Source organism: Filicampus tigris, chromosome 3 (genome assembly GCF_054856515.1).
Source record: "Filicampus tigris isolate MCC_2025a chromosome 3, RoL_Ftig_1.0, whole genome shotgun sequence".
Classification (NCBI taxonomy): Eukaryota; Metazoa; Chordata; class Actinopteri; order Syngnathiformes; family Syngnathidae; genus Filicampus; species Filicampus tigris.
Window position 1 is genome coordinate 17677742 of NC_141219.1, and position 27751 is coordinate 17705492.

A 27751-nucleotide genomic window follows, 5' to 3' on the forward strand; every position below is an offset into this window, starting at 1 on the left:
ATCTGTGGCTTGATCACTTCAACTGTTGATGTTTCCTTGAAACATAGCGCTAATGCATTCATCTTGTAGTCTTTTGTCTCAAGAAACTTCAAACCGATATGCAAACATAGGGGCTCTTCTTAAGCACTGAACTTATCTAGACATTGGCAAAGCTTTATGTAAATACATACATATACAGTATAAACTATATGTAAAAATAAGAAGCCTACCAACCAACCAAGATGAAGCAATTGTTTGATTTTTTTTTTTTTGCCCAAATTGAAGCCTTTATGCTTTCAAAATTGTGTTCTACAACATTTCAATGGCAATTTGAATTCGATCCATTGTTCATTCCTAGCGTTATCCATGTGGCGTTTAACCTGCGTGTGTGCATGACAAGTGGATGCATCGTCCTGCGTGAAAACTGTACACTGAGGAGTGTGTGTTTACAGTGCTCGACTGCCAGGAGAAAAAGATACAGGAAAGCAGGCTTGCTCCCCTCCTTCATTTCATTTCCTCCTTTTTCTCCACAGCTTCTGTGGTATTTTTTCATATGTTCCACGATAAGTCACGTCCGAGTGGCTGTGCAGGCAGATTTATCAGTCCGTCCACTGCTACTAATATCCTCCGTGCAGCAACTAGCAAAGCCTCTCGTTCTAAACCTTGACCCGAGCCCACGACTGCGCCCTCGCATCGTGTTCGGTCACGTGAGCGTTTCCTCATGAATTCTGCCATCTTGGCTGATGTCTGTCATGCAGATGCATGGTTAGGAGCCGGAGCTGTCAGCTCTTAACGCGTTAGTCTGCCTGCGTTGCTTCGTTAGATGTCTGGCCTCCGTGTGCAGCTGGAGTCAAGGGCAGCAGAGATGCATCGGTCTGCTGCGGCCTGCGCACGTCTGGGGGCTGAGGCCAGTCCGAGGAGGAGACTGGCCAAGTGGCCACAGAGGTCACTCGGGCGCCGTGAGAGCCAATATGTTTGCGGTGTGGTTGCTGTAGTCATCGGGAATGGAGCAAATCAATGCATGAAGGATTTTATAACCATCCACTGTTTGTAATGCATTTTGGTCATGAGCTAAGCAAATCAGCAGTGTGTGTCTATCTTTGGTTGGACATTTTCAAAAGTGCATTTACAATTATTGGAATGACTTGTTTTGCATTGTATATCAAAATTATGCAACTTATGTGGAATTAATTCAAATAGATTTGTGACTAGAGGTATGCAAAAGAATTACTGAATTAAATGGTCAAACTGTGTATGATGTTACAGTGATTAGACTGCATTTCAGATGTATTTAACTTTTAAGTACAATGCATTTGAAGTCAATCTTTTAAACCGGTTTTCAAACATTTATTTAGGTACATTTATCTTTGGTGTGAAATACATTTGAATTCAATCATGAAGTCCGCTTTTTTTTTTCTTCCTATATTTAAACTGTGATTCCAATGATTTTAAATCTTCTTCTTCTTTTAATACTCCTTAGAAATTGAACCTCTGCCTTATATTTCATAAACACTTAGATCTTCCATGTAGTCTTTTTTTTGAGGTGGTACTTGGTGTAAAAAGTTTGAGAACCACTGATCGAGGCAGACAACGGTGAGCTACTGAAATGCAGTTTTGAAGCATGACAATACTGGTGATATCCCCTTTTTAGTGTCCTGCTCAAGTTTAAGGTCTGTGTGAGACTTTGAGTGCTGCTGGTCATAGTGATTAAACTCAGACGAAGGTCTGGGCTCGGCCATGATAATGTGCCAAAGTTACGCGTTTTCCTAAAATCCTGGATTAACTGCTGCTTTAAGAGCTTAACATGGTCGACCATTCAAACATGCGCTGGATTGACTTTGCTGCTTGTTAGCGCCTGACAACTGCAGCAAGAATAAGAGGAAGTCATCAGTGCCTTCACTTTCCTGGAGACAACACTCATCTGTTCTGGCTTGGTGGAAATCATTAGTAGTACGATTATGTATAAAAACAGAATTGTGTATGATAGTTTGTCATATAGTTGTCAAGCTAACATGCTGATGGATTTTCTAACATACAATTTACACATAATATAGTTGGTCTAAACCTATTTTATTTGATGAATTATTTTTAAATAATATGATGTATTCAATATATTTACATATTTTTACTGCATTTTTACTAACACTGCAATCAGGGTTCATTATATTTCCCATGGCCAAAACGCAAAACCTCTTTTCTGCAGACCTTTCTAATTGCCGGATTTCACCTTGACTAATAGCGTTCTGGCTCAAATTATTAATATAATTTTTTAAAAGAGTTTCTGAAAAAAAGTGCGTTGTAGGATTTTCTGATTACCGCATTTCACCTTGTCAAGAATAGCATCAAGTATATCATTTTAGTATGATCAAAAATGACATTTTTCTTCTGATGGCAGGTGTGCTTTGGCCATTGATTGGTAACTACTTTTAAACACTTACATTTAATACAGTGTGATGGGGCACTATAGCGGTGATCATAATAATCAAAATAATGTTGTCTATTGTGTGTAATGTCATTTTTGGACAATTGATTAATTATGTCTTGAAGCAAAATGGAGACATTGTAAGTTTATGATGTAAAGAATAACGTTATGTCAACTATGTGATGTTGAGCTGCAGTACATCTCTGACAGCATTTTGTTCAGAGCTAATCAAAAATCTTCCTGCCTCTTGGAAATGATTGAGAATAAATAGATTAATTGATCATTTACCAATTGTGGGGTCAAGGTAATTTAGTTAAATGCCTTTCGAGGCCTTTGATGGGGACCGGGCCTTTGATAGCACATGAAAGTGCAAACTGATATTTTTCCCGCCGTATACATTTAGTGTCGTCTTTTTATCTCAATCACACAAATATTTCCTGTGAAAGCGGTTTATATGATCATCAAATGTTAATTGATCATGTGTGAGTAAAGCAGGTTCATTATTTAGTGGGTCTGATCACGTTCAATATGTTGACTTAGTCCCGACTCTCACAGTGTATAAATAAATGCAGGGTAGCATAAACCCATGTTCATCCTGAAGCTTCTCAAGCATGCAAACCATCCATAGAATTAGTTTAATTACATTAATGTCGCCGATTTCACGAAACGCCTCTTGACATCCTCATTGCTGCCTTTGTTGTTGTTGTTCTTGTTGTTGTTGTTCAAATTGGTGTGCATGCTGGCCTGTGGGTTCCTGAAATCTGCAACATGGAAATGCGATGTAATCATGTTAGGCCCTCTTGCACAATGTCTGGACTAAATACGTATGGTCATTCCTCGTCTTATTACAGCTTATTACTGCAGTCATGTGCATAATCACCCCATGCTTTTGTGATGTGTGAGTAACTTTTGCACCCCCAGCCGCAATCCTGACAAATGATTGTGCTTTTTCAGGCCTCCTCGTTTATCCGGGCTGTCGCCCGTGTCCATAAGAAGAAATATAATTGTTTTATCAGCGCTCTCTCGAACATAACAAGTAACTAAACACTTTCTACCATAATGCACACAAAAGAAAGAACTAGAGTGAATGTTAATTGTTTATTGTTTTATTTAAAAATCAAAAAACAAAACAGCACGGTGTTTGTTTTATGGCATGAAAAATGCAACTTTCAAATTTCCCTGAGTAAAATTTCTCATTTTGATGTACTGGTCCTGCCCCGCGTTTCATAGCGTGCTATCTCTAAGAGTAATGGTGGTGGCGTTTGGTGCTATGTTGATTCAATCTTGGCTCTTCTGCAATAATTCAGGAGCGTGCAAGAAGGGGTTTAGTGAAGGGGGGAGGCACCATTTTACTCCGCCAATCCCCCCTCCGCCATCACTGGAATATAATCCGCTGTCTCCTGACCTTCAAATCATGCAGCGTTGCAGTCATTTCAATTGGCCCGGCCGCCATTAGCGTGAAATGTCCTCTAGCCACTCGGGCTTGCGCGCATGGTAGCTTTTCTTGCACCCAGCATGGTGTCCCTCCTCTACGTTGCTCCTTGCCTCCGTCTGCCTTTTGCTCCAGCGTGCCCCCAGAAGCCGGACATGGAGGGTGAGAGTACCATGCACGGAAATGAGCCACCACAGGAGATGCTGTTTGGTCAAAAGACTGCATGAAAAACATTCGCTCCATTAAATATCATGTCGCTTGATATTCCTTTGGAGAATTGACTGTTGTCATGTATCTTATACGATAAATATATAGTTCTACACTGCTGTTTAGCATTTTTCTGATTAGCATCTGGAAACATTCAATGCGAACTTTACTGTATTATCTCAAGTGGAGTTTTAATTCCAAGCGGTTGTCCATTTTTTATCCATAAAAAGTGCATTTCATATTATTCTAAGCCACTGTAACATTATGTCTAATTTCAACATTAACACTGCACTTAAATATGGGAAATAAACTAACTGTAGTTATACTACACCACTACTACTACTAGGTACTGTCTTTATTAGTTATTATACTATAGTATAAGTCAATTAAAAATATTGCACTTAAAAATTGAATACAAGAAAATTACCTTTTTTTGCACACACGTCACTTGAGTTTAGATATCTGCTGGTACAGAGACCTGATCAGGAAAAAAAAAACACACACACACCCATCAAAAGTCTCAAATATATTCATTTGAATAAAGATATGATACCTGTTATGTCTGTAAATTCAGTGTAGCAGTAATTCAATCGAAGTCTAACAAACAAACAAAAAAGGATGCATATAGATGGTGCAGCACAAAATAACGATGCAAACAAATTACGTTTAAATATCTCATCATACGCAAATTAATATCTAAAACAATAGAACAGCAGACATATCGCTCAGTGCATAACAAAATAAAAATATTCTTGAATAGTCAATGAACTGAACTGTTCTTAACAATTTGACCGTACTGGATGGTACACTTTGAAAAAATTATATTCAGTGATTCCCCCCATCACCACACGCACTGTAAGAAGCTGCACAATTAATCTAATTTCAATCGTGATCATGATTTTAGCTGCCATGATTTAAATCACCTGATCGTCAGTAATATTTACAATTCAAGTGTGGCCTCTGCTGCGTACCGAATCAAACCAGCAGTCAGCCAACCACTAGGGGGCGAACGCATGGCTCAGGCTTCATGAAGCTGCCTGAATAATCAGTCAGCGCACCCTGCTGGGTCATAGCAAGAGAATAAAGTACAGCAAAAATTAGAAATGAGTGCTTTGAACAAGATCAGGAGACGTTGTCTGGACTCGTTTCGGATTCAAGTTATTTTATGCAAACTGCTAAGATAACAGGACATTTACTCAGTTAGGCCTTGGTACGTTTTAGGTTTTTTTTTGTTTTGTTTTAATAATTTTTTGTAAAATTATAATCCATTCATTTTACACATTCTTTGTTGAAAAGTAGTGCAGTAACATGATAAATAATTATGATTAAAAATTATAATTGCATCACTGATATTTTGGCCACAATTGTGCAGCCCAACTGCTTTGTATGTTTTTGTTTTTGCTAAAAGAATATATATACTCAATTGCGCCCTTAGAATGATGCCTAATTTGCTTTTCATTGTCGTAGCTGTTATAGTCTGCCGTGTTTTTAAAAATATATATTTTAACTAGATGAAATGGGCAAAATGGTATTATATACAGGCCTAGTTCTACAGTGCATCACTGAAAACAATTGCACCGCAACATATTATTAGATCCAGTACATCTCTAAATCAAAACAGTGTCTTATTTTTTTATACAAAGTGTTTTAAGTCGAACATTTATGAAAATGAGGTCAGAAATATTAGTCATAATCGTCGTCTTCAAGCATCGCTGTCGGCGCACGTAGATGGCGACGCCGACGCAGCAAACGTAGCCTCTGTCACGTGTGTGATGAGCTGACGGTGAGCTGTGATGGTGTTTGATGGAGCGTGCGTCCGTAGTTCCCCTGGCCAAGCGCGTCGCAGGCGGGATGCGGCTCCACCTCCGCTTATCATGTCGAATACGACGATCGACTGACTGGGCCGTGGAAATCACATGCCAGAGCTCAGCATGTGTTATGTTGCGAGTAGATAGATAGATCAATAATTGAAGAAGGACACATTTGATATGATCTGAATATTAAAAATATAGCAGAGGGCAAACAACATCCATGTCTGTCTTCAGATGCGTGCTGAAAGATGTGTGTCAAATCTCTAGAGAGAGGCTTTATTCAGAAGGGTCAACGGGTTCACTCTCTGTCTGATGTATGAAAGAATATTTTTAATATCATCATTTTGGTTGTTCGTTCTTTCAAAAGCGGAGTGGTAAATAGCATCAGCCGCACCTTTCAATTTCATCTTTACTGTCGGCGTGCCTTGTAAATTATTTCCCCTCCATATTCATAACTACAAATAAATCTCCGTGACCTAGAATTCATTTTAGGGTAATTTCACAAACACGCGCATTCCTCAATGCTTCTCGTTTTTGTTTGGTTGGATCGGGCTCACTCTGTCACTGCTTGTTGTGTTTCTGGGACAATTGAAAATGTGTTTTTGCTCCGTTTACTCGCTGCTGACGGTGCGTTTGGGGTTTGTAGAGAAGTGACCCAGGTGCAGAGTGTGAACTGATCAGATTGTGTACATAGATAGCCATTGTGTCGCCTGATATTGCGCACGACCTCATCTGAAGTCTATCTCTCCCTACCGGTTGTTATTACATACTGTGCATGCATTGTATTTTTCTTTTTTTTTTTTTTTTGATTAATGACGCCACTGGGTGTGTCCATAATGGTATGACTTGGAGGTAACATTTAAATCCATACACTGGGTATGCAGTATTCTGATATTATTGCCCAATATACTTAGCAAGTCGTACATTTGTGAAAATAAAACCAGAACATGGTTTCCCATCAGCACGGCCACTCTTGTTGGTATTGCATTACGTTGATTAGTCTGACACACCAATGCAGCGTTCAACACACTCCCATTTGAAAAGAGTGTTTCGACAGTCGGTCATTTAAATCCCCTCATCTGTAAACGTTACATCCTTTTTGTTTTCTAGTGAAGTCGGTCCGTGGCAGCAGAATGTTTCATTTCCTCCTGGAGATTGTCCTCACTAATGCAGAGAGCTTATAGCTGTGGAAAAAGCCAACATTGTGATGTTTGATAGCCAGATCAACCTGAGGACCATGCCAACAGCGGAGCACAGAAGAAACAGTTGGTCAGATTTGGGGAGGCGAACCGTGGGCCATGTGGACGCACTTGAACAATTCTGTGCAAAATCATATGGAAATGTAAAGGGAGAGTTTACAATTTTCTGAGAAAATGGCTTTTTGTCCTATTTGTTTGTACTTGAATTTGTACAGCCATTATGATTTGACAGTAATTTGATATAGAAGAAACCACCATGCCTGCGCGAAACAACCAATTAGAGACAGAAGGCTCGACTTACGAGGTGTCATTCATTTATCACACACTTATTGTGTGCATCCACCGACGACCTCATGCTGACCTGTTACTTTGTTACCCACGAAATATTTGTTATTGAGTAGTACAATAACTCTAAACTCACTAAATGTTATCAATTAATTCTTTTGATAGGCCATGTGGGTGAGCCTGCGATCAGTGCCTCCCATGGCGGGATAAATGATTGATACTTCGTAAGGCACACTGCTGTCTCTGATTGGTTGTTATTCTCAGGCGCTGTGGTTTCTTGCACAGCATATTAATTTAGAGGCACAAGATGGGGTCGGTTAATGGTTGATTTTTTTAAAAACAGCACAAACAAACTAACATGAAATGTGTCTTTTGTCTCAAATACAGAAAGAAAACAAATCTACAACAACAGGACATTTGCAACACTTACACAGAAAATATCTTAAAGATAAAATGCAGAACAACAGTAACATATACATTAACAGGCAAATTTAACGAGACACGTTATTATTCAAAGCCCAGATGGTTTTTGGAATAAAGGAGTTTTAAAATACATTAAGGTTTGCATTTGGTTCTTTATAACGTCCACAAGAAGGGAGGAGTTGGGACTCCATGCAAAGTGAAGAGGGTGAGAGGAATAATTTCCTTTGTTAAATTCCTTTTTTTTTTCATCACTTACTGATAGTACATCACAATGTTGGCAAGTGCTGAAGAAAAAAAGATTTTAAGATCGCAGATATTTCCTATCCATCCATCCATCCATCCATTATCGATACCGCTTATCCTCACAAGGGTTGCGGGCGTGCTGGAGCTGTCACAGGGCAGTAGGTGAGGGACACCCTGAATTGGTTGCCAGCGAATTGCAGATATTTCCTCTCACTTAATAATACTACTACTACTACTACTTCTACTACTACTACTACTACTACTACTACTACTACTAATAATAATAATAAAGTGTATTTCATTACTTCAGCCGCATTGTTGCTAAATTAAGCATTATATATGATTACAAACTAATTTCACACAATTTCACAGAAATTTAAAATTCAATAATATGTTTAAAAAAATGCCTTCCTAAAATCTGTCAAATTGCTTTTCAGCTAATTATAGTGCATTAGCTTTGGGGAGTGTTCGTCATGTCTGTATTATGACCTGCACATTTTTTTCTTTTATGAAAACAGGTTGTCAGTTGCTCAGTCATCATGTATTTTGTCAGTGTGACCTTCGTAGACGGGGGGGGGTTGTTTAGGATTTCTCTTATTTTATTGTTGGTGTTTTTTTTTCAGATTTGGGGACTAATATAAGCATGTGTCTGTGTGTGTTTGCACGGATGAAAAATGGTGTCTGGGACGGATGGGGTCGTGAGGGGGCCAAGCTGTCCCTGGCCATTCATTCTCTCTGGCCCCCCTGTCTAATTAATGGGATACATTCATACACGTTATTGCACCGGAGGGTCTGTCACTCATTAATCATGTGACCTTCAGTGGCACACTTAATGACCTTGGAGGAGTAGATCAGCTGGAGATGGCTGAAGCGCTGGAATTAAATTGTTTCTGGAAGTGGTCAGGGCCACATCGGGCACTTGAACAGTCACTCAGCTCAGGCCCTCTCTGGTTACACCTTTATGGATGCCTGCCCCACTGGTCCTGCCATGCCCACCATCAAGATCAGTTGACATACTTTGATAGTCACAATTAGCCACTATGCACATCTTAAGTCAACAGCGCTTGGTGTGCCTCATTTTAATATGTGTTTTTGTTCATACAGTTGTTTGTAATTTAGAGTTTGTGTGGTCAGTCATATTTTTGTCAATGAAGACCCATGTAGGGCAAGGACACCACATTTGGCAACTTAAAATTGACGCCTTACCTTAATTAAAGTAGTAGAAGCATGTCATTTCTCTTCGGCAACCTGCAAAGTTTCTTCAGATGCAGAATCAGCAGTTCATTTACGTCTTAAAAAAGAGTGGACATTTTGAGGACAACAATGTCCACATTCGGTACAGTGAGGCCTGAAGCCGTGAAAAGGCCCTCTCTAAACAGAAGAGGAGTTTTGCATCATCACCTATTGTCAAAGGGCCGTAGTATCACTAAAAATAATATCACTAAAACTAAATCTAAAACTATACTTTTTTTTTTTAATAATATGAGTTAAGGCAAATTCAGCCACAATAAATAGTCTCAAATGAACTGTTTGTTTACACTCGGCAAACAGCACAAGTGGAGCTCTTGTGGGCTGAAATGTGGACACTTTTAGGCAGACAAAGATGACAGCGCATGACATCCAGTACGTTTCTTTTCGCAGTCTATAACATACAGTAACCGTGAATTGTGAGGTCCATTGTTTCTGCAAAACCTCACGTCAATGAACAATTTATCCAAACTGTTACTTACTACAATAAGTACCGTCAATGTAGCAGAGTCCAACGAATTACTACCTCCCTCTGTCGATCGTTGCTTACACAAATGTCCTGACATCCAAAGATGGTGTCATTCCATGCAAAGAGTGGCCACTATCAAGCTGTCTTGCCACCAGGCAGGTGAACGACCAGTTGGTATGCACAACCGCCCTTCGCTAGCCCTGCCTGGCAACAACAACAACAAAAACAACAACAACAACCCTATTGTGATTAGCCAGAGGGGACACACTCACCACAGACATAAACAGGGAAACTCCGCACACTCGCTTCAAATGTACTCCATACTGAGTGTACAATGATGTTCCAATTGAGGGTTCATTATTAAAAAAAATAAATAAATACAATTGAAAGAAAAACATTAATTCATCTGGCATTATGATGAGTAGCGTTTTAAACCACTGCAAACTAAAACCACAGTAATAATAACAAGAAATATATTCTAAAATGAATACTTCTCTGACAGTCTCAGTCAAAAGTAAGCATGGAAAATATGTAACTCTTGTATTGACACAATGTTTAAGTGTGTATAATGCTGCGGGCAGTCAGTGTGTTTAAACAGTATAATGCACACATGAGTCGTTTTGATGACGTTGTAGTAAAGAAGTTGCATCAGGAGCTTTAAAACTTTCACTAAATAATTTTAAGGAAATGTGTCTTTTGCCCTTAAATCTGTGACGTTCCCCTTCACATACTGTGTACAGAATTTAACATTTCAAACTATTATACAGTAAATCCAAGAGAGCTCATTTCCAAAAGCAGATGGGAAAAACTTTGAGTCGACTCTTTTTCCTCATCTTGTTTTTTGAAGCACCACTAAAGAGAAAAAAAAAACACATTTGTGTTGCCAATATATTTATAAACAAATATTCTCTGTGAAAAAAACCCCCGAAAACATTTCACTATGTGTCCAAAGTTTAAACGTTAGGGCTGCCACCTTCTTTTCACCATGGCAACATTGAAATGTCGGCTTTCTTCTTGGTGACATTGAAATGGAGTGATTTTGTTTATCCTCGCCTTTTGTTTATTTAACATTTTGCACAGCGGGGGAGTTTCAGATAGATTGTTTTCAAGACAGTCCCTGCAGACAGCGAGCAAACACTCTACAGCTTCATCAAACACAACTATCTTCAACTTTCCCCCTCTGCCGCGTGCAGGGAAATGTGACAGAGAGGAGAATTGTAATAGAATATGATTGTAAACCATTGTCATAATTTTTACTGTCTGTGTCTCTAACGATATGCAAGCGCTGTTTTTTAGAAGCCTTTTTTCCCCAGCTCAGAGTAAGTGCACCCTTAAATAGGAAGGAAACCCATTGATGGATAAAAACATTGTTGTGTGGCGAACATTTGTGAGGATGATACTCCATTTTTTTTCCCTTCTCCACAAAGGCATCAAGATATAAAATCCAACCTGATGTTAAAACAATTCTTTTGTGAGTCATGAAGTTCAGCGCTGCACAAAAAAGGTTGGGGATTTATTTTGTTGAGCTAACTGAGTTTAATTCCAGCATTAGATAGAATTTTTATTGTTGCAAATTCCATTGTCACAAACAGGCTTTCAGCACTGGATGCTAACTACGCCACGTTGCTTTCTCTCCCTGCTACCGAGCGAACGTTGCCTTTTTCCTTCCGTCTTTCCATCCACCTGCTTTCTCCCTGTTGAGAGTGCAGACTTGATTAATATTTTCCACTGTTCCGTAACCATGGAAATAAGGTCACTGCATATGATACTTAATTGAATCTTCCCGGTGCTTTTGTGTGCATCTCCTGTGTCCGGACAATAAAAAATCTTCCACTGATGACTCCGACCCCTGTTCTCCACTCCGCTCCCCTCCATCTTCACTTTCATTTTGTGCCCCATGAATTTATTCATTTGTTTCCTCTGCTACCTCTTTTCTTAGACGCCCTTTCTTCCCCGGGCCTAGTCTTCCTTGTCCTGTCAGAGTATTTTACTCCCCCCCCCCCCCCCCCCAGCATTGTTCTCTTGCATGCTTTGTCCCCCCACAAAGCATTTTGATGCTGTAAGCCAAATTCAACTTTATTTAAATGTGGCCTATGTTTATACGTGCTTGCTGGACCAACACTCGAATTACATATTGCTGTTTAATCTCCACGTAATGCACAGCGGCCTTTTCCCAGCAAAGCATTTGCATACTCAAATTAGTCTCGGGCACATTCATTGCATGTAATTCAAATGACACTGATGACTCAAGTGGCGGAGCCAAAGCTCTGTCGGAAAAGCACTGGGTCCTCTCAGAGCAGGTGTTCTGATTAATGACTAGCAAATTGGGGTCCTCTAAGACGAGGACTTAAGTGGGGGACATGTCTCCTCTTCACTCGACTCATGGACCAGTACGTAAACACAAGCCCAAGCGTCTTTGTTCAGGCAAGTATAGAAGCTAATCCATGACAAGAGGCGGTCGACATTCGCAGGGAGAAAACAGTGGAGTGGATAAAGAGCGACATGATGAACATACAAGCAAGACTCATGTTGGATTGCCTTAAAGCAACACTATGTGGGCCATTCCAACCATATCGATGCCATTTGATGATAACGTTATCATCTTGAATGAACAGGCAACAACAACGCTGGGTTCAGTGGCTTTCTCAAAGGTCGGGGTACCTTTCGGGGGTACCTTTAGGGTACCTGTTATATTGTAACTCTCAGAATAGATTCGGATTGTTGTTGCTTTTTTAACTCAAATTTTATAGTACACTTTTATAGTGTACTACTGAACAAATATACTTCTCTTTTTTTTGGGGGGGGGGGCAAGAGAAATGAAATCAATCCCTAGAGTAAAAACTCAGCCCAAATGTATGATGGTCTTTCACTCCAGATCAATGCAAAAAAAAAAACAAGCAAAAAAAAAGCAATCATGTTCTCAAAAATCTTATTCTTGCACTGTAATTTTAGCAAGCTACTTTTTATTTCTTTGCTTTGTTTTAAATGTCTTGATTTATTTTGTAAATTCTTTTAAATGTACTTTTAACTGTGAGAAGGACATTGAGTTATGTGTGTAAAATGCGTTATATAATAAATCTGCCTTGCCTTATACTGTGTTAGTTGTAGTAGCGGTCAGTACACATTATCTCACAAAAGTTCACAATTCCTTGTTTCAGATCCTGTTCGACTTTTTGACTGTGAGGTGCCATATTAAACTTCCAGTGACCGGTACGAGAGCGAGTGAGACTAATAACACCAATTTTAACAAACCTGCTCCCCATTCACACCTGAGTCCTGGTAACATTAATGAGTTGCATGACATTGGTGAGAGAAAATGGGTAATTGGGCCAAAATTGGACTTATTCACTGAGTGGTGTGCTCACTTTTGTTGCCAGCCATTTAGACATTAAATGGCACCAAATGCCCTTTATTATACAAGCTGTACTACTTAACACTGTAGCAAAGTGCCATTTTTTCAGTGTTGTCCCATGAAAACATACAAAAAAAATATTTATAAAAACACGAGGGGTGTTGAAGGTATTAACGTTATCGTCTTGAATGGACATGCAACGACAACGCTGGCTGGGATTCAGTGTCTTTCTCAAACACATAACCATTAAAGGAACGGTGGGGCCGGAATGGCCATGTTTTCACTAACAAGTTCATTTTATATATTTTTTGATCAGGCAAATGAAAAGAGTTGTCATTTTCTATTTTATCAATACATTTGGGAGGAATCAGGAAATAAGTGACTCCATGAATAACGCCCCTTTGTTAATGAGGAGAATGGCTGCGCCCCCTAGCGTTCTATCCCTTTTCGGCGAGTCACGGGAGTAACCGATTCCGAGCTCTCCATTGAAAATCATTGTAATTTCATTGCTTATAACGTCCAAAAACGGCGATCAATTGGCACCAAAATTTATGTGGACATCTCTACTAATGCCCACTTCAACATATCAAAAGGATTAACCTCTCCGTGGCTGATTTATATAAGAATGAGGAAATGTGGAAGTGAGCAGAGCTACATAGGCTGATCACGGTTAGGACGGGCGAGGCATTTAACACCAGCAGAATAAGGAGCTAATGTTGTTGTGCTAACACCTTTTGTTTTAATGCCCTGAAGCTAGGTGTTGCTATTAGCCGTCCCATTGTCCTACCTTTAGCCAGGGAGGGAAGAGGGGGGCGTAAAGCTCCAATCTGCCTGCTGCTGCTGCAAGCCGCCGACACGAGTTTAGCGTCGCTAAATGTCCGAAATATAACCAGTCGGGGTTCGTGTGCGTATTCATGCTCTTGTCCGCTTCAGCTTGTGAAAGTCGAGGAGCAATTGCCACGGTATTTTTGATTTTGTGGAGGTGATCATGATGAGATCACGTTTTATGTCAATAAATCCAAACTATTGTGCAGAACACTTTTATACTTTCACAGATTGAAGTGGACAAGAGTAGCAATGTGAATTTGCATTTTGGTGGCAATCGGTCGCCGTTTTAGACAACAGAACTGACAAAGCGAGCAATATTACCACGCTTGGCTCCCTCCCGTGACGCGATAGCTGAGACCGAAAACATAACATAAGCCACGCCCCAAAAAGGGGCGGGGAAATTTGTCATAAATCTAATCACAAAAAAATACCTCAAATCACTAAAGAGTCTTTTTGGGGGGGTGCACTTAAGTACTGATGTCATTTTTACATGCAAACCTATCCACCCAAGTGTCCCTTTAAAGGTAGTCCAACTCTAGGGGGAGCCTGGGAGTCAAACCAGATTGACCTGACGACTTCTTTAATTTAATGAACTGTATTTGCTACATTTTATCATTTTCCTTTTTCGGCCACATTTGCTGTACTGATTGACTAAATAATTCAAATAGACGGTCCATTTGGCACATGGTATGGCATTTTATCTGAAAGCTTACATTTGGTAATGTTGGTCCATTGTGTGGGGAGTCATGGTTGCTGTAATAAAAGTGGGACAGTGATCTCAAGGCAATCATTGCACTGAAATAAAACAGACTCATATGCGGAAAGAGGCGGGGGCGAAAAACATGTATACATCAGTTCTGACATGGGCACCATAAAATAACCATTAGCAGTTACCTACAATTTGAAGTGACAGTCTATCAATAATATCACTCTGAAAATGGGACAGGTTTGTTGCTGTCTTTAAATCATCAGCGAGGTCCATATCGTGGAAAAGCATGCAGGTATAGGAAATGCATTAAGGCTTGATGTTAATGGGTGTGGCGGCAGCTGGGGGACACCCGGGGGCACATTGCTCACATCTCACTGGGCCACCGGCTTGACGCAGCCGCCACTGACAGACCTTCCTTTTATCGTGACAGCGACTCATTCAACATAATGCTCACTTGTGATTGACACTGTCAGAAAAAAATGTTAATTTTAACAATGAGTTTATTATTGTACAATTTTCACTGATGTAGAACTGCAGTGCATCACACTGGGGATTTCTAATATTAAAAATAACAAAGCGAGGTGTATTTGGCCTTTGGGTGAAATTTTAGGGTGAAACTCAAGTCCTTGTCATCATGCCGTTCACATTTTGACATCATGTAACCAAGACCTCACCCAACAGTTGATCAACAGTACGTAAAGGCTTTAGACAGGATGTTCTCAGGGAGAAGTAGCCACTGAGCTTGGAGTGTCATCAGAGACACAGAGAGACTTGAAGAGTCACAGAAAGGCATGGACAGTAAATGGATGTCCTTGGAAATATTCATGGATCAAAAACGTGTGGGCTTTTTTCCCGTTCGGGTTCCTGTTCGAGAACAGGAATCTGTGCATATAGTCCTGAAATACTGAACAGTTGGATGTGGGATTTTGAAGTTTTGATAATGTCAAATTAAGTCCACCTGTAGGTTATAGCGCATTTTCGGTTTATTCTGAAATTTTATCCCAAAACTGAATATCCAGAAGGCCTGCCACAAACCAAATTGTTGTGAAAATTGTAGGGCTTGGCAACTATTTTAATGAGTTGCCGATGATCGGTGAGTGTTTTTTCTGCAATTGAAAATTTAAATCGCTAGTAATCGCCAACAGCCAATGAAAAATGCACATTGGCTTTAAAAAAAAAAGGGGCCCAGTTAGATGCCAAGTTGTACCAATATAAAGTATCTATACTATATATTGTGTTATTGTGTTTTCAATAATACTCATCTGTTTTTATAGTTATGTATATAGCTTATCTGTGGCTAAAAAGCGAAGCGTGGAGAGTCTCTGTTGCTGAAATGTACAAGTTAAACAGTTAATGGGATGGTCGATATTGCCAACAGCTCCTCAAAATGTCTATTATCGGCTATATTCTCACCTGCTTCTTCTCTTTCTTGTAGTCTGCTTCTTCTTTGGCAATCGCATCATGGTTTTGTAGTTCAATAAAAAGTAGTACATGACATTATATTGTATGTGGCACTTCAAAACCCACAAACAGGGTTGCGGTTTTTCGTTTCTCGCACGCCGGTCAATGTGGGGTACTCATTGACTTGTGTCACCAACTGTAAATTTTCATCCATTTTCCACTTCAGTCAGGTTGGGCTGTGCCACTCAGTATGCAGCCGGCCTAACTTTTGTGGGTGGTGTATGCATACTATAGGATCTTATATGGTAATTTGTTTTGCAAGTGCATACTGTAAACCATACACATTTAACAAGTGGAATTAATTTCAATGGCATAATTTAAAAGGTCATTGACCTCTTTCCACAAACAATATGTTCAAGTATTTTCTTTGCAAACTCAAACTTAAATATATGCAAACCAAATGCAAATAAGCCTTCATAGATACACAGACAAACACGCACGCACTCTAACGTCAATTCACTGGCAATCCCTTCCTCCCAAGTGGGGCATTTGTCTACAATCAAACTAAGTGTTGCATATGAATGGACCTATTAATGAATGTGACATGCACACACAGCGCAGGGCACGCTTCTTTTCTTCCGCCACGTTGAATGCGAAAGCAAGTGGAGGCTTTCGGATGCCCATCTGCTCCTCGCGTACGCCGACCCATCGCCACCATGTGCCGCCATTGTAGCAACAAGTGTGCGCACATTACCACGCTTGCCAATTCCCATCACTTGGCAGCGCGCCTGCTAAGCTGCCCGCCCCCTTATCAGAGAAAGACTTGATTGTGCCAGGGGAGAGCGCTTGGGGAGTAGGTAAGGAAGTGGGGCGAGGAGGGGGATTTGATTTACATACTGCCGCTTAGGCAACACTCATCTGATTCTAAACAGCGCCAAAGCAATTAAGGGTCATTAGTCCTTTTGTTTTGTCTCGTGGCACCGTGTAACTGTGACAGCATCTGGGGCACGGTGATCCCTGTCGGGATTGCCTGTGGGAATGTTGGCACTATACAACGTGGCGCTCGCGCCCCTCCCCTAACCCCCACCCCACCCCGCCTCCTCATTCATGGCTGCCATTGACACAGTGTGCGCCCGCTTGTAAACAAACACTCAGCACCAAGCTGGCACTGCATGGGAAATGACTTTGGCAAAGGCCCAGCTCTGGAGTGTGCAGCTGGTTGCAGCAAATGCCGGGTCACTGTGCCCCCCTGTCTGCTTATCCTAATTAACCTCATCAGTTTCTTTCAAATGAGAGGCTTTGCCAACTGGCAGCAATCAATTAAGCAGTCAGTAGCAAATAAATGGAACACAATGGTGGGTGTGCTTATTTAAATCTATTGGAGGGGCAATAGAAAAGCTGCTTGATTCAAAGGATGTGCTCTTTGCATACATGAGTGCGTGCACGTTTTTTTCTTCAAAGTGGCTATGTATTGGCAATTTTCAGTGGATATGAAGTCTGCACATTGTTTTTTATTTGCCAGATTTTTGTAATTTAAAAAGCGAGCCCAAAGCTAAAGAATTTGAAACCCTGTCAACTCATTTGAGTTTTTTAAATCATTTTGAGAGGAGAAGTAAAAGCAACAGAAATAATGTGGTCGCACAAGTGTGCACACCCTCATAAATGGGGTTTGGCTGTGTTCAGAATTAAACTTGTTTAATTACAAACTCTTGTTTAATGGGAGTCAGCACACTCCTACCACCATTTAAAGTGCCTTTGATTAACCCCAATTGAAGTTTAGATGTGTTTTATGAGGTTTTTCTTGACATTTTGTTTCACTTTCTAGCATTAACCTCAAGTCTTGTACTAACTACTATTTTGGAACTGTTCATAATGTCTTCCTCCTTGTCAAAGGGCCCAGTTCGACTTTAAGAAAAAAGCAACAAAGCAAGATGCTGCCACCAGCATGCTTCACTTTAACTATGGTGTTGTTTTGGTGATGAGCAGTGCTGTGTTTGCGCCAAACTAACCTTTTTGGAATTGTTGCCAGAAAGCTCAACCTGCATTCTAAAAACACTTGGGTTAAAAATAACAATTTTGTGTCAAAAATGGACCGATCCAATATTTGGGTCAATTTGACCCAACTTCCCAAAAATTGGGCAATTTTGTACAAAACAAACTGACCCAGTTAGTGGATCGGTCCATTTTTTACCCAACTGTTTTTAGAGTGTGGATTTCATCAGGCCATAACACGTTTTCACACATATGTTTGGGAGACTTTTGTTATTGTTCCATGGAAAAAAGGTTGAAATTTTTGGCCCTAATTCCAAAGGATATGTTTGCTGGAAACACGACTCATCACCAAAAGAAAACACCACAGCTACAGTGAAGCATGGTGGTGGCAACATCGTGCTTTGAGGTGATTTTTTTTTTCTTTGCCTGGATTTGACCTTTGACAAAGTGTTTTTTTTTTTGGGGGGGGGTTATGAACAGTTTGTTCAGGCAGTGTTAGTACAAAGCCTACTGCCTGAGATAGAAAGTCTTTGGGGGGGGGGGGGGTAATCGGACAGAAGCACTTTAAATGGTGGCATGTCTGTGCTGACTGCCATTTTACATTTTGTTTGAATGTGATTTATTAATTCTGAACACAGGCCCTTAAGATGTGCACACAATTGCAATCACATTATATCAATTCTATGTATATTTAGAAAATGAAAAAAAAAACTCCACACCAATGGCGTAAAAAGTTTTGAAATGATTTGTATTGATCTCTTTTTTATATCACAAAAACCTGTTATCAGGGGTGTGTAGACTTTTTATACCCACTGTAATGTGAAGGAAATCCAGTTACCATGTTTCACTTATTTTAAAGCATACGCTCTAAGTACAATTTAATATCTGTGAGTAACATTGCCTCAAGGACATTTATGCATCTGTAATGAAGGCTGGGATGTACTCCGCAATATGTTTATGTCTGTACTTTTCATTACCCACGTAGCAGACTGCAAAGTGCTCAGCACCTCTACCTCTGCATGAAGGCTTCGAACATTACAAAAAGACTCGCAGGTATGGGGTGGAATGTGAATGTCCACTCATGTGCCTGGAAGACCCTTCCAAGCCGGTATAGAAAAACACTTACTGTTAATGTAAATAGCAAAGCGGCATAAATCAGGCGCCCGCGCGCAGCCCGGGAGAATATCGTGTAATAGTTATTGCAAAATGAAGTGGCATCGGGATCAATATCCCACTATATCTCACTCTGGCGTAATGGCACCGAGGGAAGCTGGAGGCCAAGGGAATCCGGTCCTCCCACCCCGCCACAGGCCAATAAATCTGCGGAACCTGCAGCCTGCTTATTAAAGTGCATGCGCAATCGGCAGCAGCCATCCTAAAAAACAAGCTTACTTACTTCCCTGGAGTCAAGGGAATGAATGGCTTTACCTTGTTTTAGGGCAGGGGGTTAAGGTCTGATTGAGGTTTCAGGATCCTTTTGCATGGCACTATCTCAGCGCACTGCAAAGTGAGACAAAGTGTGGGTTTAAGTTTAGTATTAGCAAAGCTTCTGTAATTTGGTTTGATGTTACAGTGCCATTCCTGTTGACGGTAGCTTGCCTCTATGTTGTTTGCACTTTGCGTATTTAAATCAACCACATTTAGCCTTACAGTAATGCTAACGGTAAATAACATTATACTTCATGCAACAGACTGAACACAAGCAATGCAGTAACACGTAGACAGATTCCAGTCACAAAATCTTTACAAAGAATGACTAATATTAGTGCAGTACTGATGAGCTGAGTGGAGTTGAGATGTCTCAATGAACACTATATCAATCTTTCTGTGATTGCGCGAATTGTTGTTTGTCTATGTGTGCCCTGCGATTGACTGGAAACCAGTTCAGGGTTGACCCCGCCCGCTGACCGAAGACAGCTGGGATAGGCTCTAGCTAGCTTGATGCAATCTGACAAAAACGGTTGAATCCTTTTTACATTTATTCAATTAAGCCATTCCAGTATGTCAAAGTACAGTATTGCTTTTTCCTAATTAAAATACACATTACAAATTTTTGTTGTTGTTTTTGCTGGGAAGACTTGAACGAATTAATGGCATTTCCATTCATTCAATTAGAAAATATGATTTGATATGATGTTAGCCTTCTAATGATGTAATTGGCCCCATCCCAAATAAACCAAGCAAGACCAAAAGGCTGTGGTTTGAAAAGAGGATGCAAGGTAACCCGTCAGATTAAAATGGCCTAGTGCCTGTGGAAGTTGGTATTCACTCAGTAATGCACATTATGGCAGTTTCAGGGCCCTTTCAGGGGGATGCTATAGCACCCCTTGGAATACTAAGACCACCACCATAGCAACATAGAGATCTGCAACGCTAACAACCCCCTCACCTTGGCGGCGGTACTCACTAGTTGACTTTGTCTTTAATTCATAAGAGCTTGAAATTCCAGTGCAATGTAAGGTTTGCAGTACCCTGAACTGAAGATTAGTGACTAAAATGAAACTATAATGTATTGCTCACCGAGGGAGTCTGCAATGTCGTCTGTAATTATTTCTTCCCAAATGAAAGAAGAAAGGAAATTATTTTCAAGGTCATGTTTCCAAGTTTTGGATCTCCATCTCAAAAATGGTGATTAAGTTTTAATACAGATACCAGATGTATCTGCAATGGCCATACCAGAATATCTTTGAGCCTCAGCTTTGAACGCTTGTACTGAATAGTAAGAGAGTATACATTTCATCATTTATATTCTTTACCATGTTAACAAATTCCAATTTGGAGGCGCTGTGACCCAAATGAGTTTGGAGGTGGAATATGTGCTCTCTACTTCTGGCTGAACTGTTGTCAATACAGTGGATATAAAAAGTCTAACCACCCCTGTTCAAAAGCCATGCGACATATAATCTGTACAACTGATTTGAGAAAAAAAAAAATCTTCTGAAAGGAGAAGTAAAAATAAACACTTGAGATGATGTGGTTGCAGAAGCGTGCTCTCTTATAACTAGAGATGTGGCTGTGTTCAGAATTAACTGATGACATTCAAACTCATGTTTAATATGAGGTCAGCACACCTGACACAACCTAGAGTGCTTCTGATTACCTCCACAAAGTTCTGTTGTTGTCGTAGTTTTTTTTTTCCCTGACATTCCATGACATAAGCCATGCTTCTCAGAGAACTTTTACAGCTTCAGAAGGACCTCATCATTCAAAGATACCAGTCAGGAGAAGGCTATAAGATAACTTCCAAGGCATTAAATATAGGAAAGAACACAATGAAGGCGGTCATCAAGTGGAAACATTTTCTGGAAAATACTGACTATCTAATACATGTGACAACAATCTCCCGTCTTAATCATTTGTCTGGACTATGGGGTAGGATGGCAAGATGGAAGCCCTACCTTAAAAAAAGGAAAACGTTCAAGTCCAGCGACATTTTGCAAAAACAAAGCCAAATGACCACAAACGGATTTGGGAAAATGTGTTATGACCCGGTTAAACAAGGTTGAACTTTTTGACCATGGATCGAAAACGGTATATTTGGTGCAAGCGTGATGACGGCAGCATCACACTTTGAGGCTGTTTTTCTTCAGCTTGAATTGCCATAATTAGCGTTCATGGAACTACTGTGGGAACAGCTGCACGTACCAATTCCAAATAGCAGTTGTGATTGCATGAAATATTCTGGCTTCTGCTAGAAAACAAAGGAATGTCAGGAAAAGCTGACTAGAACATCTGAACTTCATTTGGGGTTCATCATCCCATTTAACATGTGTTTGAATGCGATTGGTCAATTCTGACCACAGCCCACATCATCAGTTAAAAGAGCGCATGCACACTTATGCGACCATATGATCACTCTCAAAAATACTTTTTTTTCAATGGAGTTGAACAGATTGTAGGTCACAATAATGGAAAAATATATATTGGTCTCATTTTTTATATCACAAAAACCTGGTATTTGAACAGTGGTGTCTAGACTTTTTATATCCACTGTATATACTGGGAATGAGATTCAGAATGAAATAAGAGTCTAGAAAGTAGTACTTTTTTATTTCACTTTTTTTGTGGCTTTTCTGTATTCCAGCCATATTTCTGCTGTCTTTTTCCTGGCCTCGAGTTGCAATATAACTTAATAACAAACAGCATGCTCCTCGCATTTGGAGTGGAATGCAAAATAACAATGATAATACTAATGATAATGGCTCTCACTGATTTGTTCTATTATTCCGATTTTATCCATCCATACGTAAGACTGTGTTGCAAGCTAAGTTCAGCTTTGAGGCGAATCTTATTGGCACGTAAGATGAATGTTGGCATGAGGTTAGGAATTGGAACGTTAGGAAAGTACAATGAGTAAGACCTGCGTGGTTCACTGCTATTTTCTTTTCTTGCATGCAGTCAAGGATATGAGATTTAAGGCTGCTTGTCAACAATGTGCAATTCTCTTATGTTTTGCAGGTGTAGGACTGTGAGGGAAGCACTCCTCTGCTTCACGGTTGGTAAGTGCTTCTTTTTTTTCTGAAATACTTTTTGTACAAAGTTTAGAGGTTGCCTAATTTCTTCCAGAAAATACGGTGAAATGTATTGTTTCAGATATAGCCTACAGTAATTCACGCAGTTCATCCCTTGTCTCTAGTTTGACTAGACTCTACCTCGCAATGTGCGAAATTACAATGGCAATCTTGTTTTAATAATATTTTTGGAATGAATCCAGTCTCCATCATGAATAATTCATTTTGAAAGACATCCTGTTCAAGTTAGATCCACTGTAAGTCTTGAGTTATAACAATAAACACTCACAAGCTAACAAAGCTAACAAAATTTACACCAGAGGTGGATACAGTAGTCAAATATTGTACTTAAGCATGCTTTTGAAGATACATGCTTAAGAATAATATAACTCAAGTAAAAGTAAAAAGTTGTCCTCCAATAATTGAGTAAAAGTAATCAACAAAAGCTACTGAGTAACCTCTGCTTTATTATTTATTAGTCAGAACATTCAACATCAAATACACCACAAATTAACATTGGAATGTGCAACTTCAGATATTGCCCAACAATATCACTTTTATCTAGAACAATCTTAAATCACATCTTAACTACAATTTACTCTGTTTGCTTCACTCTAATGAAACAGCACAATAGGCTCAGTAGGCACAGATAGATAACTGCCACATGATTTCTCAAATTCGAAGTGGAGTTTCTTGTAGGCTGAAATCTCAACATTTTTAGGCACACACACAAGACAGCGCTTGACATCAAATATTGCACGTTTTTTTTTGTAATCTGTGATGGATGCATGAAAGTAGCGTTTTTTTTCTTAACGATTGGAAACTTCAAAATTAATCAAGTTAAAGTAGAAAAAATGTTGCATTAAAACTTCGGTACTCTAAATAATACAAGATATACATGTTACGGAATAACTGTAGTGCACTACGACCCTCCTCTGACTAACACCATGTTGTGGTTGCAGATTAGTGGTGTAGAACTAAAGTGAATCATCCTGGGAGGTGTTTCTAATATCGTCACCCTCTTAAAATAATGGCTAGAGTCATATTTTGACCCCCTCCAAAAATGTATTTTTTTTTGTTTTTGCCTTAAACATCTCAGGATGCTGGTCACCTCTGCTAAATTTGGCTACATCCTTCGTTATAAACAGATCAATCAATCTGCCCCGAAATGAAATGATTAATAAATATAATATAATCAGTATTTGGTTCCATTTTTTTGTGTTTTCTAAAAAAAGTCTTTATTTTAGGAAGGTGACAATATATTCTCGCTTTGTGCTGCAGACCGTAGTGATGATACTTCTAATCATAAAAAACATTGTCTCAAGAACGTGAAACTCACACTTCAACTTCAAATAGGACAAATTAGAGCAAAACAGGCAAGTGCTTATTTAAATATAATAAGCCAAAATATGTTATACAATGGATACAGCCTATTATGTAGTGACACTAAATCCACTCTAAATAACTTTGTGTCCTCCTCCTGGACAGTTATATTTCTATCCACCAGTAGGAGACGCATGAATCTTGGCTGAGCCTGCTAACATGAGCCAAGGACGACGGCATTAACATTTAACAAAGCATAGAACATTCTCCTACATGCCTCTCAATGGATTTCTTTTCTTTCACAGTGGACCGAATACAATTTCTGACATGTTACCAAACATAGCTGAGAAATATTTCCTAAAGTCACACCGCAAACGATTCAGTATTAACATGTTATTTTACTTTATGAGCGTTGTTCCGTCGGGTCTAGCACAACCTGTTACCACAGGTGTTAATCTTAACAGGAGATGATGTATGTAAACGGTATGTAAATGAGGTGCAAACGGGACACCCAGACTGACCTGAAGCCTCTGTGTCGATTTGCGACCAGCGGCTGACCCGTCATCCTCTTCTAAATGACTTGACAATAGAGCAATGCATTGATCTGGTCAAGCTTCGAGCAAAAGGGTCAAGAGCGTGACACACAGCCGACATCTCCGTTATGTCTGCAGGTAAAATGGAGCATGAGCACCCTGGAAGACAATTTTTCTGGCTACTGGATACGAATATCTAATATTTTGACATTCTACACCACCACAATGCCTTTTAATATAAGGTTAATTATATGCTTTAAAATTTGTCTTTCAGCTTTAATTTGAGAGGTTTTACAAAAATATGATTACCATGTATTAATTCAAAAGTATCCATACAAATGGCAGTGGTGAGTTCAAACCGCAAAAGCTGACGAGCACCGTTTAGACACAAATGGAGCCTTGTCTAGTAGCATACAGCCTCTCACGGAATTGTCCAATGTAGCATTTCATAATCCTGCAAAACCAAACAATTGCAAAGTAAGAAACGTTGAGCATATAGGTTTTATGGCAGAAGCAAGTTTCCGATGCATTGGACTGTAGATAGTGTCAACTACTTTTTGTCATCACAAACTCGTCACATTCGTCATCAAGCATGTCCACGTCCGTTATTGCGAACTAACTTTCTGATAATATAGCTTCGAATGTGCTTGAAAGCGAACGTTAAATATGATAATCACTTGAAAAAGTCAAAGGAAGGTGATGTCATGTCCTGGGTGGGATCTGTGTTTGTATCCGAATCCGCAATTTTTACACGGAAGCCTTCGTCGACAGGATCTTGATGGTAGCTGCAACGAAGAAGACGAATATCTTTGAAGGGTTAGGATTAAAAGAGTTTATTTAAATGAAGGTTAAGTGTTCATTCAAGAGACTGTTTTTGTAGTGCATTCACCTGTTATTATTTTTTTATTCATGAAGCATAAGGATTACCATTCCAGTGAAATTTTACAGTTGCGTAAAAGTTTGGGAGTTAAAAAAAAATATTTTCCTGGTGTTGTAAAGACCTCTTTGAAAGACTTATTCAATAAAAGTTTTCTTTTCTAAATTGCTCTCTTAACCCATTGGCTACCCAAGTCATTTCCCCCCCTGGCTTTTTACCAACCTATCGTCCTGTGTAGAGTACCGCTGCGGAATGAGGGTGGAGCTTAAATTGACCCTTGAATTTCTGGTATCCGAGGTGTGACAGAGGCAAAACGCCGAAAGTGTGTAAAGAGAATGTTGGAGTTTACAGTACACTCAAGACTCACCGCCTCATCCATTTGTGTTGAAAGCAACTGTCGCAAATAGACCCCGTGTCTACTTCAAAGCAGCTATAGCATTCAGGCAGGAGCTGCGAGGATTCTTCTGTAGCTGGATTTATTGGAAAATAGTGTTTCTTTTATTTCCAACTAAATTCTTGTGATGTTGATAAAACACGTTCCTAAATTAAGGGTGAACTTTTATTTGTAGAGTGCTTTAAATTGAGAGCAAATTGCTTCCACATGTGGCCAGACAAAGTAGATACAATTCAGGGGGATCCCTTTTGCAGCCACTAGTTCACCGTACTGCATCGTGAAACTTCCCCGTGGCTCTCTCTCTCTCTCTCTCTCGCTCTGCCTCTTTTGGAGTGACCAGTGATAGAGCAACATCTGGAAGGGGCAGCAGTTTTCCTTCGGTGTGTTGTTTTTGGGGGGGAGATTGTAGCCCCTGATAATCCGTCTCCCTCCTCATTAAAGGAGCTGAATAAACACAGGCCTCTTCCAGTTGTTCCGATGAATTTCCTCAGCAGGCGTCAGGAGACCGAAGCAGGGGCTACCGGATCAAAGCCGCCGGCAGCCCCGAGTTGCACCCAGAGTGAGATTGTGTTCCGGGGTTGGGCCCATTACCTTTCTCCCTGAGAGCCTCGGAGGCCACGGAGGTCATACAGTCAGTCAGCTCACTGGCCTGAGATCAGCAGAGGAGGAGGAAGAAAGGGAAAGCAAAGCAACAAGAAAGGAAACCAGAAGAAGGTGAACGACAAAATATGATTAGGAGGCAGAAAATAAGTCCTGCGCACTGGATGTTAAGACAGTTTTGCCTAACAGGAATAACAGAAATGTTTTTATCATCATAGATTAAGAGTCATATATAAATTTGTAGAAGGGAAAAAAAAACATTAATTAAACAATTATTTTAACAAACTCGTCTTCCATACATGCTCGAGGATGAAGTGTTGACTCCATGAGGGAAAACACAATATGCTTTGCGGTTCGCACTTGTTTTTTTTTTACACTCAGGGCTCAACATAAAGGCAGCCCCATTTCTCCCACTTTTTCTTGTCTACCAAGGAAATCTGTGCTCACCATTGGCCCAACAATATACAGGGTAGGTGAGGGCTATCTTACTCGCAGCCTGATCATCCTGGAAGGGGGATTCCCCCATCTGTGGTCCATTCTCAAGGTTTCTAATTTTTCCCCAGATGTTTTTTTTTAGTTTTGTCTTACCCTCCCGGGGGTTAAGATCAGAGGATGTTGTTAATATTTGTCGACTATGCATGCGAAGCCCTTTGAGACTTTCTTGGGATTAAGGCCTATATAAATACATTTGATTTGACTCACATATGACAGAACTACCCGACACAAAACAGGCTAATACCGCAAACAAAAAATTGAGTACGTGAAATGTACCACACCCATTGTTTTTTCTTTTTTTATTTAGTTTATGTTTTTGAGAGGATGGGGAGGGGGTATTTTGAAAAACAAGCAGTTATTGAGACACCTGTGAACCCTTTAAAAGTGTAAATAATAGTATAAATACAGGTAATGCATGTCTCCTTTTAGTTTAAAAGTCAACTGACTTTGGGGGGGGGGATCTACTCAATGGACGCAATGTCACGGCTTGGGCTTTGCTTGCATGGCTTCTTCTGGAACGGGCTCATTAATCTTCATTGATGAACAAAATGATAGCAGTGGAAAAATGAACTCAGAAGTCCACAGAAAAAAAATGTTTGCCATTCAGAAAGGTGTATAGCCTATATACAGGAAGATAATGACCCCAAATGCACTGCCAAAACAACAAAGAAGTTCATCACAATGAATGCTGGATGTGTCAATATCCAAATTTAAACCCAATAGAGCATATTTTTTTAACCTGCTTAAGGTTACACACAACTGATATATATATATATAAATATTAATTAAACAATTATTTTAACAAACTCGTCTTCCATACATGCTCGAGGATGAAGTGTTGACTCCATGAGGGAAAATACAATATGCTTTGCGGTTCGCACTTGTGTGTGTGTGTGTGTGTGTGTGTGTGTGTATATATATATATATATCAGTTTTTTAATGCATGTTTTACAGAATTGTTCAGAATTTTCCACTTTAATTTTGGACTTAGAAATGATCATTATTTGATGTTGTCAGG

The 27751-nt window shown here is 39.8% G+C and overlaps 1 protein-coding gene across 1 annotated transcript in view; it reads left to right on the top strand.

Moving 5' to 3' along the window:
• The window catches only part of zfhx3b (zinc finger homeobox 3b), a 402832-nt gene that overhangs the window by 143194 nt on the left and 231887 nt on the right, over positions 1–27751 (top strand). The window contains exon 4 of the mRNA XM_086024981.1: positions 22459–22499. The gene's annotated coding sequence lies outside the window, so the exon portion shown is untranslated. The remainder of the gene's footprint in view (positions 1–22458; positions 22500–27751) is intronic.